The sequence below is a fragment of the Rhea americana genome, unplaced genomic scaffold (assembly GCF_003343005.1).
Source record: "Rhea americana isolate MKP2758 unplaced genomic scaffold, rheAme1 scaffold_9, whole genome shotgun sequence".
Classification (NCBI taxonomy): Eukaryota; Metazoa; Chordata; class Aves; order Rheiformes; family Rheidae; genus Rhea; species Rhea americana.
In genome coordinates, this window is record NW_028187088.1 from 1745801 (window position 1) to 1763958 (window position 18158).

The 18158-nt window shown below is 38.9% G+C and overlaps 1 protein-coding gene across 4 annotated transcripts in view; it reads right to left on the bottom strand.

Moving 5' to 3' along the window:
* Nucleotides 1-5718, bottom strand: part of SOX5 (SRY-box transcription factor 5) — a 636975-nt gene extending 631257 nt beyond the window's left edge. For all 4 annotated transcript variants that reach the window (XM_085324081.1, XM_085324084.1, XM_085324083.1 and 1 more), the window contains exon 1: nucleotides 5370-5718. The gene's annotated coding sequence lies outside the window, so the exon portion shown is untranslated. The remainder of the gene's footprint in view (nucleotides 1-5369) is intronic.
* Nucleotides 5719-18158: the final 12440 nt, after the last annotated feature.

The window sequence follows — 18158 nt, forward strand, 5'->3', positions numbered from 1 at the left end:
CAGATTCTTCACATAGAAGATAATTCTCATACATCTCTGACTTCACTCTACTGCAATCTGGACCCAAAAGAAATCAAATTTTCTCAAAAGAACAGCCTTTCCAAAAAGAATGTTCTCTAACTGCAGTGACAAGGAGTAAATATAAATAGCCAGGTACAACAGTGGATTTTAAGGAGTATTATTAGGAGTATTATTTCTCTTATTTCTGTGCAACAGATGGGGAAACTAAGGCAAAGGTATGTTAAGGAAGTTGCCTGGGCCATTCAGTGGACCAGTGGCAATGCTGGGATCAGCCCAATCACCCTGATGCAATGGCAGCTGAAGAAARGAGAAAACAGAAGAGTTTCAACATTTCAGATAACAGGAAGAGAATTAATTTTCTGATGTGGTGTTTTGTTGACTCTTTTGTCTTGTCATGTACAGCAGAAATAATGTTCRTAGGATTAGAGTAAACTCACAGCAAACGGCTCTTATGATTATTAAACATCTCAGCTTCAATTTGATGTTYCATCACCTGCCAACCTCCTACATCAAAAATGATTTTTATATGYATTTGAAACAAAAAAATTACGAAGTATCATCCCAGAATTAAAAAAACCACCCTTAAACACGTTACAGAAGGACATCTAAAATGACACTGAAGCTAAAAAGAGAAAAAAAACTGTCCATTGCTCATACACAATAATTAATTTTCATCAGGGTCCTTATTATGTGTTAGTTTTTATGGAATGACAAAACACAACTGTATGCTATTGTTTAAACATATTTGCTGCATATTCCATAACAGTAAAGGCTGGAAATATGTGTAAAGGATAATACCCAAAATGTACTAAATGTATTATGGATCTATAATACAGAATGCAAATGATTCTGACTAAGCATTCACAGGAGACAGTCTTTAGGGTGCATGCTGTGAATGTATATTATGAATAATGCATAAAACTTGGCTAAATCTTAATGAGTCCATTGACATCCTATGGGGTCCACAGGAGCCTCAGATCCCAAAGCATGTCAGTGGCATATTACTCTCCTCCCTCACTTCATTTAAAAACAATACTTTCTTAAAACAAAGGAAATTAAAACATAAAAGAAAAAAAAAAAAAACTCTGCTCTGATTTAACTCCCATATGATGGCAAATTCAGAGACAGACTGGAATTCTGACTTCCTTCATCTTGTTGTGTCTAGATGTTCCATGCTGAACCAATGACGTTTGACATATGACATTTCTGTAATGATACATTAAGTTTAGGGCATGATTTACTCCTCTCTCCCCAAACTATAAACTAAGAGGCTTTTCTGCGCATACAGAAAGAGGGTAAGAGGTGACAAGCATCTCTGTTATATTTTGTCTCCATTCTTCTTTCCTAATCCCTTTTAAAATTAATGTAGAAGGAGGCTACAAAACACATGAAAAAAAAAGAAAACACATGTAGTTTACTAGTTTGTCAGAGCTCTTCCCAAARAAATATGCATCTAAAGGATAAATGGCAATGGGTACAATCATGTGGACAAAGAATCTGATCAAATAGAAGTATTTGATATTTACAGCTTACATGTAGAGAARAATAGTRAGGAAAAATTCCCAGCTCTTGAGTGAAACTGAAAGGTTGCACCATTCTAGTTGAGTGTACAAGTACACCATATTCACTAGGAAAAAGAAGTGTTGGCATCAAGCCCTGACTTCACTTAGAAGCGCGAAGATAGTTTTTGGGTGTCATGCATTTGGAAACAAATTAGTAGATTTTTCCTATAGTATAAATATGAAGAAAATAACAGATTAAGTTCTTGTTTACTTAGGGCTGTAAGTCTCCAAAACTGTACAAGTGGTAATTAATTAATTCTTACAACACCCATGTGTGATGATCAGTCTGTATAACCATCTTTAAATATATGAAAATGGAGGAACAGAAGGTCAAGTGACTTAGTCAGAATGCCAAAGCACTTCAGTGGAGGAAGAGGACCGGAGCTCACGCTCTCCACACTCACCACCATGCGCTCAGTCCTCTAGCTGGGATGGCTAATTCCCTCATGTTTAAGGACCACGTTTATGCCCAGCCATGTGRTTGAGGACCAAGGCCAACACAATCCTACAAGTGCAGTGCTGAAATCAATCTCATAAACCCTACCTAAGCTGGCTGTGCCTTCCACATTCCCACACATGTAGGCATGCATGCGCGTGTGCACGCGCACAGACCAAATATGATTTTCGTTCTCTCCGCACCACACTACCCTGCTTCCTATGATTAGATCTTGCATGTAAAACTTTCTGCCTATATGCATTGCTGTGGGTTCTWGGACCAGGTGAGCTTTTCTGATCTTGTCCATATTTCAGCATATGAATCTGCTCTATTGGAATAACCAGGAACAACAGGAACTCTTTCTCTCCAGAGACTGAGCAAAGCAGACAGTTCCCTAAGAGGAACTACGTGCCTGCTCAAAGCAGGAGGAGTGGAGGGAAAGACGGAAGGGGCCTTATGGCCCATGGGCTGAACAGCAAAAAGACTGTCACAAGAGCTCCTCCACCCCTGAGGGAAACTCCATGGGCAGAAAGAGCAGGAGAGGTTCAGGAGAAGTTCTGTCATATAACAAAATTTTGTTCAAAAATGCAGGAAAAAATACCAGCTGCCAGGAAATTCTGAAAGACAAGCGTTTTTTTGGTTTTGTTACAATCTTCCTTCTCCTCCCACATGTGTTTCCAGTGAAAAATCAATACCAGAGAGGAAAAAAGTATTTGGGTGTTCAGTAAGCATTTCTGATTTTCAGAAAATTTTCTTTTTAAATTCCAGTTTTTGTTTTCCTTGTTTCCACTCACAGAAAAAAATAATCAATCAAAATTTAATTTTGTATGCGTGAAAATATTAAACAAACATTCTTGATGAAGGTAACTGATGAAAATAGCTGGGTCTACAGGAGAATCTGGCACAAAATGTACACAGATAAAACAGGGGCGCATACATATAGATATCTGAATGGAGCTATATGTGTTTAAGAATAAATAAGCATAATCTCATTTTACTCCATTAGGATAATCTTCTCCTGTAAAGGCATGTGAAAATTTTGTGCAATTTGGAAACCTAACTTTTCCAAATCTAATCTGATCTACATCTTTTTTTCTTTCTTGGTGCTGTATAAATTTGTCTCTATATGAAGATACAGATCTATACAGAGAGATATACAGAGATAGATRGATATTCTAAAAGAGACCAAAGGTCAACCTTTCACAAGGAACAACACTGTCAAACTGTTTTACCTTTGCAACCCATCCCGTGCTACTATGCTTGCTTACTGCCAGAGACAGCAGCAATTGTTTCCTTGTCTCCTCACCCCTCCCAGACACCACGAGAATAACAGAGAACGCAGTCTCCTGGTAGCACTTTCCTTCTCAGCAGGAAGTTTGTGATATCCATTTTGATACAAAACCTAAATTAGGCCTCTGGAAATAGGTAATGCATAAAAAGAAGCATTTTTGTGCCACAAGATTATTATTATAGGTTACCGTTAACCCTTGGGAGATGGAGGTTGAGTCCTGCAGCTCCCTACTGGYTTGAATATTTCCTAAGAAGTCACAGGCGCTAGCTAAGCAGATATTTCAGGTGTGCTTCATGATAAAGAGAACGATCCTGTTGACCCGTCATATTCCGATAGCTAGTGCAAGTGTAAAAGCTTTCCCAGTTAAAAAGGATCGGCACAGCACACGCATGCTGCAACCCTCTTGCRCGAGGATAAGTTTTTAAAGGGCCTGGATACAAGGAAAACTAGTGTAGAACTCAAACAGAAAATCAGTACTATGTTTGAGAACCACACGAACCACACTCTGCCTCTTAGCTCCCTACAATTTTCCTCTTTTGCAAAGTTTCCACAGGGTCCCATACTAGCAGAGAGAAGTATGTTTTTCCAAAATGTAAGAAATTGAAACCTACAAACAAACTGCAGTTTGCAAGTTATAAATCATGGTGAATCAAAGTATCAGGGCTGGAAGTCTGACTGATTCATCTCCATGATTTTGAATCATAGTTATACAAATCACATATAAGCTTTTTTCAGAACCATCATTATCCCTTAAGTTAGAAGAACTGCTCCRTAATTCAGATTCAATGAACCACACTACCTTGCACTAAAGCTACGCTACCTCCTGTTGTGATACATGTTGGCCCAGCATTACTCATTGCTTGACTTACTTCCTTAGCAAAACGAACCATATCGCAAATTCAATCTGTTATSTGCCTACACTATTTAATTCAAGTTCAGCTTATCCTAAGCACAYCTTTTTCCTTCGAACATACGACTTCAAAGGGCTATATACTGTGTTCTTAAATACAAAAGGAAATGCATGTCAGTAACTTTTCTCTAAATTTAAATAAGTATTTAATAAAGTATGATAGCTACTTGTAAGGCTTGAGAAAAATGGAACCTTGTCACAATCTGGAGAACAAACTGGATCTCAGAGCCTCACGCATCCTCACATTTAAATCCTCATGCATTGAATACCTGTGGGAGAATGAATGAAAAGCATTCCAATAACTTTACGTACTATCAAGTTAGACTGAGATTCTCCTGATAAATTTTAAACTTTATAGCACCATCATTCAAAGAGCCACTTACTACACAATCACTGCACATCAACACAGAAGCCCCGTGGGAGAGAGATTATTCAGCAAACCAGGATCACTATGGCACTGATAACCAGAATATAAACCTTTGCACTCATATTTGGGGCAACCACTCCCATGAACATTCTCACATGAGCAGCATAGTCTGCATGAGCTAAAACTTACTAGCAAGAATAAGGAGTTCTCATGTTGGCCTAGAGATTTGCCTACTGTCATAAAGAGGCACAGAGAAGTAAAGAAACCAGAAGCCCTAACTGCTACTTCTCAACTCTTCCCAGTAGATTTGGCATTGCTTTTCCTAGACAGACTTCTTTGTTTTAGCTCTTCTGACATCTGTGCATTGCATTTGCTGTGCTGTGTAAGCATGACTATTTCCTAAGAGATAAACAGAGATCACCAAGCTCACAAAGCCCGACACAAACAGAATCTATATTCAAGCCTCCCTAGATAGCTCAGTCCCTGTCCTCTTCATTTACAGATTTAAAGGGAATTCTGTAARATATGAAGAGAAAAAGAATGAAATAATTCTCATAAAGGAATGGGAAGGAAAAATCTCCCTCGCTCTCGCAAGTATTTGTTTTTTTAAACCAGCTATTTGAATCACTCCTGCTTACAGGCAGATCCATTTCTTTAGCAATGGAAAAGCAATACAAGCCTTTTGTCATTCGATCCCCCAAAACATTTTGTAATTTAATGTGAGCAGGCTCCTCACTGGGCTCTTTGACAAAAGTTGCCCACATGCCTTTTAAAATACATACCTGATTTCGCCTTTGTYTGCTAAGTTCCTTTCGCAGCTGCATTCCCACGAAAATGTTTCTATACCTACTTCCCCCTGTCGTTTCTACAGTCTGCTCAGAAGTGGATTCATTGCTGGTTTTCTGCAGTTACATTTCTTCCTCAATTGATGCTTCTTTTTATTTATTCTGAAGTTTCCAATGTAAAACAAACAGGAATACCACCTTTCTAAAATTACTACTATCCCACTGTCCTCCAACGTAACATTAACAAGAGGCAATATTCTCTAAAGCTATGAAGCATATACTGCCCTAAATTACATTGCAGTTGCTGCCCTGAGCTCACACATTTTTGAATAGGAAGGCTCCCAGGGATCTCTCTCTCCGTTCTGACTGCATTTACTGCTTTAAAATATTTTTAACCCAGACACTGAAGTGCCAGCCTAGCAGCCCTTCATGCTAATCCTAGCCTGGGTGGCTGTTCTTAAGGGAAAGCATTCAAAAATTGTAGCAGTGCATCAACTTTGACCCTTTTCACTTAAAACATGAGACTTTTTTTAAAGGGAAAAAAAAATTAGATTCCAGAGGGAATCACTGAACTCTGACCTGCTTAAAATTAGTTTTGTTTTAGTGCCTGCGTGGTGACTCAACAGGCCAATTTTCCAGACACTTAAGACTTTTCTGCTCCTGAAGATTCCAGTTCTGGACTCTGCTTGCCGGGGTCGGATCAGAACACTTTGTTCCATGGCTCCAAGCAGTGAATTCCCAGATCGCCGTACCCTTGCCAAATGCTGGCATGCTTGGTAATAAGTAGGGCTGTAACCAAGCTAATTATTTTTTTTTTTAAATCTATGAAGAGTTTTGCTTGCACTACATATGTTAGACTGAAAGAATTTCCCTTCAAAATTCAGCAGTTGAGAAATGTTTATATGGCTCTGATAAACATTTCATGATAAGCTGGATTCTTTCGAGGGGGAGGGGGAAGATGTGTACTTTGGTCTTAACAGTGCTGCAAATAATTCTCAAATAGGGTCTGGCTGTGCGTATCTGTCTCACTGGGAGTAACTGATTTGATTTTTTTAAATCTGTCACAAGCATTACGAACACTAAATGAGTCACACTGACTCCTATGCTGCAAAAAATAGCATCACAACGCTTCATTTGCTCTTCAACAAGACTTCAAGTATGGTGCCTGGTATCAAAAAAAGCCTTGTCAGTTAACAAATAAAAAAATCCTAGGAAATGAAGTTCCAACACAGCCTCAGATCAATTTATTTCCTGCAGAAAGTTATCACTGTCCAGAAGAGTAAACCCCATCTAAAACAACTACTGTCTATAATCTGAACATAGTTATTCTATTTAGTGTTATCATTAATGCTATAGCAAAAAAGAGCTTAAGAAATTTTCTTTGGCCACAAGGCAATAGAGCCAAACCCAGAAACAGAACCTAGGTGCTGGTCTGTATTAAATGGCATCTGTTACATTTCCATCCCTGTTTCACAGTGATTATAGAAAGAAAAAGCTCTGCCAACATCTATAATCACTTACTTGACAGCTGCTAACCCAATGAACACGAAGGCAAATTATACACAATGCCCTAATCTTTCTGAATTTGATCATGTACGAACACAGCACTAATATTTGGTCCATTATTATTTGGGAGTTTTCTCAGTAAGAATGTAGTTTTCTTCCTTTTTCGGAAAGAAAACAAGCCACTAAAAGAGAGAGTTTTAACACACAGTCAGCAATATGCTGTTCTTAAAAATACAAAACATGTAAAACAGTAATAACACAAACAGTGATACATACTGTTCTGTGTCAACAAAATGACTTTGTCTTTTGCCCTAAAAACCCTTTTTCCATCTATACAAGAGGTCTCCCAAAACAGACAGTTCTGGCCTTACACCCTGAAAGATCTCAGCCAGGAGAAGCAAAGGGAAGTAAATTCCCAACAGCAAATGACACTGCTTTCTGAGCATCCTCCAGTTATTTAACCTAAAGATCTGCTTGCCTTGCATGGTCACAAATGCCACAGGACCTCAAAAAATGTCCAAAAGCTGTGAGCCTGCTTCACTAAAAGCYAATCTGCAGACCCATATTAAACAGCAGTATCTGATGTGAAGGGTTTTAATCGCAAGCTGGACAAAAGCAGAGCAGAGTGCTCCACGACAGATGTGGAGGCTCAACAGTATGGTGTGCCTGGCTGAGGGAACCTCCTGAAGCACCACTGRAGCATTTCAACCACACAGCCTGCTGCGGTGGGGACACTGATACACTATCACGCATTATCACTATGCTTTCTCAAAGGAGAACTGCCTTTCATTTAAAACAATGTGAGCTAACTAGGTTAATCATCATTTGGAAAAATTATGCTGCTGAGAGCTTTTTGGATACAATGGAGAAGGTGAAGAAGGTTTTCTTCACCTCCTACACAGCCTGGGCTTAACTCTGCAAAAAAAAAAAGCAAAAGTTTGAACCACAGTCAGACTCAATGTCAGACTTTTGCCAGCTGAGCTCCCTCTCACTTCTTCAGTTTCAGGTCATCTGAATACCTTGACAACCTGTGAGGGTAAATCAAGCACAGAAGGTATTCAGGAACTAACCTCACACATCAGGTGTTTCTACAAAACCTAGGCGAGAAGCATCCCAAATTCTAAATGCTCAACAAATATATCACACTGACTGAAAATGGTGGGCCATGACTTAAAATACAGCCTCAGTGATTTTATTAAAAATGGAATGAGACATAGCAAATCCGGGAAGAAAGTAGGGGGGAGAATGAATATACTGACATTTTTTCCTCTGGAAGTTGGATCAGTTGCACGAATCTTCCACTCACTGAGGCTTACCCAAACAGCGTCCTCTCTTTTCGCAGCTCTGATCTTAAAACACTAGGTAGCAGCACATTAATACTGACCATCACTGATCACAAGGCCAGAAAGGACCACTGTGATCTTCTAGTCAGGCATCCTGCCTGACACATGCCTCAGAGCCTCAATCAGGAATTTTTGCATCTCATCCATGACTTTTGTTGTAGCATAAATTAATGACTAGGAACCCACACAAAGCGCATGCTGGAATAATGGCACTGGTCCTCACTTTGTACCAAGAACATTTGTAACTGAATACATTTTTACTTCCAGTCTGCCAGGCCATTCTCAGTCAAATTCACATGAAAACAGTTAAGGACTTATGTACCAGCAGCCAGGTGATGGTATCTGTGGCAAACTAATATCATAGATGATATATGGTTCTATAACCAGATAAAACACACCGTATTGTTATTTGAAAATTGTTCRTGATGACTGATTATTATTATTTTTTAAAAAAATTATTTACACTGGCTCTTTGATCTGTCTCAGCACTAGCAAAAATAAAGCTCCAATTCAGCAGAGGACTTAAAGCATGTGCCAAATTTTAAGCACAGAAGGAGGCCCGTTGGCTACAGTCGGACTAAAGTGCTTCAAGTCAGGCACATTCATAACTATGTCAGGGCCAAAATCCCTGAACAGCCATAAAAATGCATCCAAGGCCTGTGCTTTGCTTCTGGAAACTTTATTCTCACTTTACATATAGTCAAAACCTGACAAGAGCTCACTGTCGGATTATGCAGGAAATCTGCAAGTTTCACCAAGGTGTGATCTTATGCTTTTTCACACATTATTGTATCGTGCCGTGCCAGAACACTAACRTATGCACAGTTCTAAAATAGCTTGCATTATTACAGCACAGCATTGAAAACTGTACTGAAAATCCAACAAGCAGACCTCCAGAGATTTGCTCCTCAGTCACTTGCAAACTGATAAGGGGTCACAATTGCCTTTCGTACCAAGGAAAAGAAAGAAAGAAAGAAAGAAAGAAAGAAAGAAAGAAAACAAAACACTCAATGTTCCAAAGCCTTTTTCTCCCCTTTCCCCCTCTTCGAAATGAAACTGTCAATTGTCAAATTTGTCTGTGGTCACATTGGAGTGGGAGAATGGGATTTAATAACATTTAACTGACTTGCTATCAAGAAGGAAACATATTTTTCTTCTCTCAAATTTGAAACCGACACTTTCTTTTTTTTTGTTGGCCTACTTTCTTTTAAGTCGCTTTTCAATTATTTATGAAAATGCAATAATGCATTACTTTGCTGTGCAAATGTTTAGAAGAAGGAGATAGTGTCTTTCAAGTGAAAAAACATACATGGGTATACAGGGGTTTATTTAAAAGCAGGTGATACTTAAAAAAAAATCATTTTCCCCCTCATACATCCCCATTTCCTTTAAACTGCATATTTGATTTTAAAAAATGAAAAAAAAATGTGCACAGCTCCACAGAAACACCCTACTTGTTCCTCTCCAAAGCAGAAGAGGGAAAGACAGCTGTAACAAACAAATAAAAACTCTAAATGGGAGACCATATTAGGGGCTGAAACAAGACCTGTTAWGATACTGACAAGTCTCCACAATTTTTGAATAGCAAGAAGAGGGCAAAATCTTGCCCCACTAAATCAAGGAAATAAATAGCAAAACTCCCAATGATTTCTCCTGCATTTAAAAATTTTTTTTTTCTTTGAAACAGCTGGTTTTTGGAAATAGCTGTGTTCCCAAGCCCATTAAACACCAGTGAACACTGAGTGCTGAACTTCCTTCTGCTCCTGTGGAAATCYCACATAGATGCATGCTCTAGTGGACATTGCTTCAGAGGGCTCACCATCTCAGGATTTTAGCATGAGGAGACTAAAATGAATTGCAAAGTCTCCCTCGATGCAAGTAGTGGGTACAAGACTAGGCCCATAATGGTTCTCTCTCACTTCTCAAGCTCTACTTTCACATGGTCTAACTTTGATCTAGTGAGAATATTCTTCCCCTTTATGATCAACAGTGAGAAGTTCTTGCTCTGCAGCACTTTCTAAAGGAGYCTCCCTTCAATTATTGACAGAGGGAACCTAGAAGGATCAGCTTTACCAGGCTTAAACTAGCCTTTGGGAGCATCCTATAAACAAAGAACCCATATACATTCATATTCTTGAACAAAACAGAAAGCATTACAAAATATGCATGGATAGGTTTAACAGCAACTGAAATATAATCAGCAACAGGGAAAGACGAGGCACCAAAACAAACCACAAGCCACACAGACAGGCAGTGGAACCATGATGATGTTGCAGATCCAGCTGAACATGACCACAGTCACCCTGACCTACTGCCAGGCCCCTCTACACAGGTGGCCAGGCCTGATGAATGCCGAAGGTCCCGTCTAACTAACATCCCTGATTCTGTAAAAGAAAACAAGAGAAGCCAATCTTTGCTAATAACAACAATTTTAACTGTCCACAACTTCACTCCTTAGCCCCGAGATCTGTGTAAAATCTGCAGTCTCTGGAGCTCCTGAAAGATATCTCTAATGCACAGTTGTCACAGTTCATGCTGGCTTTCAAAACATATGAGTGAATATTGTTTACATACACAGGTAACTTAGGAGCCCCATTCATTTTTTTTTCTCTTTTGTAAGAGCAACTTAAGCACCTAAACCATCTTGAAAGTTAACAGGGCACTGTCTAAGCTATCTTCAATAACAGGCCTTTGGCTGCATTGAAAACTCACTCTTTTCTAATTCAAGCCAGCACTTACGCAAATGTTCACATTTCACTGAATTAAAATGAACTAAATCATGTTCCTAAAGTTAAGCCTATACTTACACATTGTTCTTAATTAGGGTCATAGAACACACTTTTACAACTTGCAAGTCATACTCTGAGTTTGTTTATAAATGGGTAATTTATAAATAGTGATGAAGACACAGATACATTTCTAAGCACCTTAAGCTTAGAAAGAGCAAAACTTCTTGTGATAAAAATAACTGTATCAAGCTGTATGGTTTTACAAGTAAGYATTTTCCTTCTTCTCATATATAAGTACTCAGAATTTAAAATTAAGCACAGCAAGAAGAAAAATCYTGTATGAATTTCTAAAACTTTACAGCATTGTGTAATGGTATTTTTCCCTAAAGCTTCTTATTGCTGCTCTTTATGCTATATTTATGTGCGTTATAGAGGTGCTTAGATACAGAACTGCTGGTGATATTCACGCTCTTTTACCCAAACTGGAGCACCTTTACCTCCAATATATTTTCAACAATTGGAATCTCTTGTTTTCTCCATTGTCTATCCCATTTCTACTTGATACTTCTCACTATGAACCACTTTCCCTATCAATGCAAAGCATCACCTATTAAAAGAGCAACAGGGGGACTTGCTGTAGAAAGTGAAAGAGTATGATTTACTTCCCCTCCCTTTTTTTCTAACTCATAAAAACATATCACATATTGCTGTCTTTTGAATACAGTTCATGTAAAGTGAGACACTGGTCTARTGATGGTTTATGATAGGGCAAGGGAGGACTTCCCCCAAATAATCTGAAGTTCCCAAATGTACTATGTATGAACATAGTAGTAATCTACAACATGTATTTTTACAGCATCACATAGAATCATAAGAAGTTTTACTGAATCTGGGACCAAAAGTGTAGAGAATCTGACTTCTCATTCTGTGAGATGCTGCTTGCAGAACATATTCCAGGTCAAACTGGTGATAAACTGCACTAAATTTTACARGGCTGTTCCTCCACTACACTTTTCTGACAGAGAGAGGCCTTCAGTTTCCAGAACTGTCAGCTGCCTTTCAGAAGCACTAAATTCACACGTACATATTTGTATATATTCATCAACATTTACTCATGCGTAATCTCTCATGAGAATTAATACTATTCCCCTACAATTGCAAAACTTCCATCATCCCAACCAAACTGATACTTACCTACAGCAAGTCCATTTATAGGGCTGCCTCATTTTATATAATTTCAGGTTTCAACTGGCAACTGTTTTATAGAAGTGACAAGAACCTCAGTAATTTCAACTCCTGTTCTGTCTTTTCTGGCTCTCGGCAGAATTCATGAAACTGATGTCAGCAACAGGTTTCAACGGGAACTAAAAAGCTCACCATGTATGTGTGGCTATTGAATCAGTAATCTATGGATGACTTGCAAAGCTGAATTAATTAATTGTCCTAAATTTGTTAATCTCAACCATAACATATTTAACACACCATGGTGCCACTACAAAAACAYTCATTTTAACGTATCAGAACAAATCATTTATTTTTCTCAGAATCAAACCGTCCTACTTCCAGTGGCTGTTTGCATACAATTACAAATATAGAATCAATCCCAAGCACAGAAGAGACAGATCTGACACTGAACACACTCTTCTCCCAAACTTGAATTAGTAAAACAGAATATTGCATTAACACATTCACTTTTCTGTGGCTACATACACTTCTCATGTATTTTACATACCCTTCAAGAGCAGATACATTCAGTTTATTATTAAATGGAAGTGGAACGGATGCATACACTTCATTTCTTCTTCTTATTTATGCATTTGCTTACATTTTGGCATGAGAAGCATGATCTTTACTACCACAGCATAAGGAGAAATCTCATTTCAGTGTAAACACACCTGTAGCTTACTCTAGGTACACATAAGGAAAGCACATGAAAGAGCCATAACAGCTGACTTTGCCTGGCCCTTAATGTCCCTAAGCTCCTTCCAGAGTTAAGTGGAGAAGAAGACTCTACCAGAGTGTGATTAGGCAGAAAAATCACTGTTACAGAAAAGGTATTTTCTCTACATCCTTAAAGAGTTTAGTAATACAGAAGCTAGCATCTGCCTTTAATCCAGAAACTGCTCTGAAGTCACTTGAAAACTGTTCATTTTCTTCTCTTTTCTAATGGTTTCTGAATTTTTCTCAGCACAAATTYGCTTCATTAGGACTAATCTCCTGCTGGAAGGTCAGTTCTAACATTAGAAATGGTGTTCTCAGCTAAGAAAAGCAACTCTTCCATTCACTGACCAAAGACACTAACTTAGCCAGATAATTGCTTATTTTTTTTTCTAAACAGACTGTAAAATTAACTTTTAGATTCATATTGAGTAAATACTTATTTGGTTAGCTGAGGATTACTGTGTCCCCTCAGCCCTTGTTTTCATTAAACTGAAAACTTACTCATATATGAAGACTTTGTAGCAGTGTAAGAAGTAGTCTCCATAATCCTAGTTTAGAAATTGAACCAGTTTAATTAAATACGAGTCTTTAAATTGACTGGCACTCAAACAAATTTAGACTTGCTCTATTCATATACCTACAGCTTACTGAAAGAAACGAAAGATACTGCAACCCATATTTACATCTATTCCAGAGCCAGCTTAATGCTTCTGAGCAGTGCAAGCAAAACTCAATTATACCCTCTCCTCAAAGATGTGGCCAAAGTAAATTCTCAGGGCAGGATGGAGCTGTTATTGTTCTGGTACAAGCAAGCAGAATTGCTCCATCCTGCCAGTTCTCCTATCATTGAGGCTTTTTGCTAACCTAGCCAATTCTTTACCCTGCCCATGCCAAAGACCAGTGCTGAGAATCTGGTTTTCAATTAAATTAAAATCACTGCCACTAAGAACAAGACCTTAAAAACAATTTTACTACCAGTCCAGTATCTCTGAAGCAYCTCCCTCGAAGTTGACTTGTTAAGGCAAGTAGCCTGCACAACAAATCCAAACCTACTGAACAAGACGTTGGCTATCCGAAGACCCTATAGACTCATTTCAGGTAAAACAGAGACCACTCTGCCAGGGTCCATGAGACTTCAAATTGAAATCACTGCAGTACAGGATGTGATTTTATTGGGACTGTATTTTGTAAAATTCTGTACTTCTTGCTGAAGGTATAAGATGCTGTCAAATTCCTCTGGACAGCTAAACCTTTTCAATTTCTCTAAGAAGACGCTCACAAAAGATGGGCTTACACCTTTGTATTTTACCAGACTATTACAGTACTAATACAGTACAGACTTCTCCTTGTATTTTGACTGTATCCATTCAAAGGATCAAATACTCCTACATGACACATCTTTTTAAATAGCGTATKATTTTTTACTTGAAGAGATTTTGCAGCAGTGAAGAATACTATCCTTATAGAGTAACTTTGACCTGTAGTTTTCAGGCAATTCACTTCCCTGAAATATAGGTAAATACTCTGTTTCTGAAACAGAAGAACACAGAATACACTCTTGACCACAGAATATGCTTTTGCTTTGTCATCGGGATTTCTTTTTATTTAAAAGAAAAACAGGAAATGGGAAAAGAAAAAACTTCTGTCAAAGGACAATTCACTGAAGGGCCTTTTAGCTGGCAATTGTCAGCACCGCTCAGGGCCAATGGATCAAATTTAACTCTAAAAAGTGCTGATGGTTGTGTGAGTCATCACAGTGGGAGCTGGCGCTCTGGGCCACTCAAGTTCAATTTTTGGTGTTACCACTGGCTTTAGGAACCGGAATCTTGGTGAGCAAAGATTTACTCAGTATTTGATGCACTGGGTAAAGTGGCAGTCTTAAAATCACCTGCCTCCCAAGCAGCTAGTAAGTCAGCAGGAGGTTACTAGGAAGAGAAAGTAATCATCCTTTGTGCCTCTGAAAATAGCCAATATAATGGATCTTCTTGTGGATTACCAGCATCTCAATCTACCTTTGCAGCTCAAAGGGAAAGAGAGAGACTGAAGAAGACAGAAGATAAAGCTGTCAGAAATATTAGAGGAAACTCTCCTCAAGCTGTCATGAAGCATATGGTCTCCTCATCTAGAAATGTGTGCAACACAAAGCATGTGTGCTCAGTGAGCAATAAAAATTTGTTCAGACAATGCACTTTACATATAGAGAATATACTGTGAAGACGGCTGTGTGTGTGTGTGTATGTGTGCTCTAGAACAGATCTGAGCCACAGAGAAAGCACTGCAAGGATGACAAATCTTACACCTTCCTAAGACGTCCATCAAAGCAGCAAGCAACATACAGACTTGAGCTGCTTTAACAGACTGTATACACAATCTGAAATAAACTTTTTCTGTAGCCTCCACTCTGTACAGAATGCCAATGAACTTGCAGATTAATCACACTATCACTAGAGGTAGGACATGAACCTAAGGTTTTGGTCTTGACCTGAATTTTCTAATCTGTTACTAAATTTCACAAAGGGAAACAGATTTGGATTCAAATTCTCCTAGTCCTACAGTTTGGTCAGTAACCTGAAAGAAGTTTTCTTCATCTAGTCTAAGCATGCCTTGAAAAAGGCAGGAAGCTCCCAAAAGCTCCCAGCCTTTCAATACCACTGAACAGGAGCTCATTCTTGTTTCAGGCTTAAAGTAGTATACTGTCCAAACCAAATTTTGATCTGAACTTGACTACGCCATGATCATCTCTGATGCCTTGAAGAAAGGAAGAATGTACGGAAAAGTGAGATTATAAAAAAAGAGTTTACAATACAGGAGAGTTCATAAACTTCACAAGGGCCATTCCCACGGCTTAGGCCCAATTGCCCACTTTCTTTGCAAGCAGCCCTCCCACTGCCTTCAGTGGTAGTATGGTTTTGCCTGTTCAAGGGACATGAGAGTGTTCTTATGTTGAAAACGGCGGGGGGGGGGAACACCTTCTTTGCTAATAGGAAAAAAATTCTTATAATAATACTAATCTATTTATAATGGTCAAAAAAATATGACAGCTTACAACAGCGTCATGGCAGTGCTTTGGCAATACTTTAGCATACTGCTGTATTTTTAGAAGGACTGTTCATTTACTTTCTCCTAAATGCTAGAATTYTTATTTTTCAACAAACGCTCTATTTTTTGGTATATCCATATGTCAACATCACAGTATTTTATATCAGGGTAAGTACGAACCACAGGCAGAAACAAAACTCCCATATACATGTTGCATTACAGCAGCACTGTCAAGAGATGCCAAGTCTCTATCTCCTCCCATGCTTTATGTAGTGATAGTTAGCTACTCTGCTTATAAACCTTCTTGGAATGTAGCGGTATATTTTTACGATGAGTAACAGAGAACTGCTGTTTCTTAATCCTGAACACTAAGGAACTATCTCATTGTAAACAATATATCTGACAGTTTAATGATATTGCTCAACCTAACTGGTTTTGGCAAGTAGTACATAAGATAAAGGTGCAGTAATATGTATGTTTAAGCACTTTTCTATTTTCTCGACATACAGATCTCAGAAGTGTGTCTTAGCATTTCAGAATTCACTAGCAAACTGCCTGCATGCTTAACTGAAAAACAGTAAGCGCTCTGTAACTCTCACCTGCTACTACAACATGATGACAACAGGACAACTACAGTCCTTAAGAACCTCTACAGCTTGAGCTCAAACACAGASAAAATTTATATGCTTTTATTTTCTTTCCAAAAAGCATGTATTAGCTTCCACCACTTACAAAAACTTATACTAGGCTAAATTAGATACATGTGCACACACATGTTAACCAAATTAACTTGAAACAGTCAATACCTCTCAAATGTCCATCTGTTTACAAAAGACACTTACGGCTTTCAAGTCATGTACTCCTTATAGTGTAACTCTCAACCCAAACAGTTTAAGTTCAACCAGAAAGCTCTGTTGCAAGACTTCCGTACATAATGGCCATGTGTTTATCAGCTTCTCATGTTCAAATTAAGTCAGAATAGACATGAATGGTCACAAAATGCAACAAACTGATGCCAGCCTTTCCCTTTTCAGCTGGAGGAGGCTCATAAAACAAAGCTGGCTATAACCTTGCCAGATGTTATAGCTAAATAATACAAAAATTGTCCCCTTGCAATCCCAGTTTTATAGTTGTAAATAGTATGTTCTGCAGGATGAAGAACCAATTTCTGAGGCAATAATGTAATTTCTACCACTGGGAAGGATTAAGGGGATATAAAAGTAACAGCAGATACAGTAGCCTTTCTCAGGTAAGTTTCAGGTGATAAAATATTTTGATGAGGAACTGTGTATGAGCTCCTGATATAAAAGAATTTGATTTTAAATCTTAGCAGCTCACTTCAGCAAGGCTGTAGGCAGTCAGCTTTATTTAAACTGGGAGGAGGGAAAACYGGACACATTATCTTACAGTTTTACAATGGGAATACAACATCTTTTTTTCATTTGAGTGAAGGTTAATACCCCATTCTTTGACAGGGATAGGGCAAAATGGATCTTTATAAAAAAATCACTTCCTCTCTAATTTTAAGATACTGTAAACTTTCCTTTTGCAAGAGCTAAGCAGCAGCAACGGTAAGGAAAGCTACCTGTAACAGCRTGTGATACTAGACTCTCAAAGAAAACAGTTCTCCTCAGACACTGTGCTCTAGTTCTCCTGGGCGCCCCTATTCTATTGTTGTTGCTGCTGATGATGATTGAAATGTTGAACGCCTCCAAATCTCCCACGTGCCTATTGCATTGGCCTGCTGGTTTAAAAAAAATGCTAGAGGCCATTATTCATGAGCAGTAAGAAAACAAATCACTCTTAGCCCTACTCCTCTTGCAGATTCCCACACTTATTACCCAAAATCCCACAGCTTTCTATTGGTTCTACCCTTGACCAAAGTACAGCGCGGAGGCAGCATGCCATCCCCTGGGAAAATCCGATCACGTCCCTCCCGACGAGCTGCGCCGGTTATTCTAGGATCGCAGTTGCGTTAGAATAAAGTCCYTTAACTTTTCTGAAAAGGCTGAGCTCGCTCCCACCGCCCGTGCCACRCCGGTTCGGGGAGGGGAAGGCGGGGAGAGAGGAGCGAGCGCAGCACGCCCGGCATCGACTGGGAGAGGATTTTTCTCCCTGACCTGTTTTCTTTTTGAGAGGAAAGCAGCCGAAATGCGTGGAGCGAGAGCGCTTAATCCACTCCGGAGAGCCGCCCTCCCGCCGGCGGAGCGGCGCGCCGCGCCGCGCCG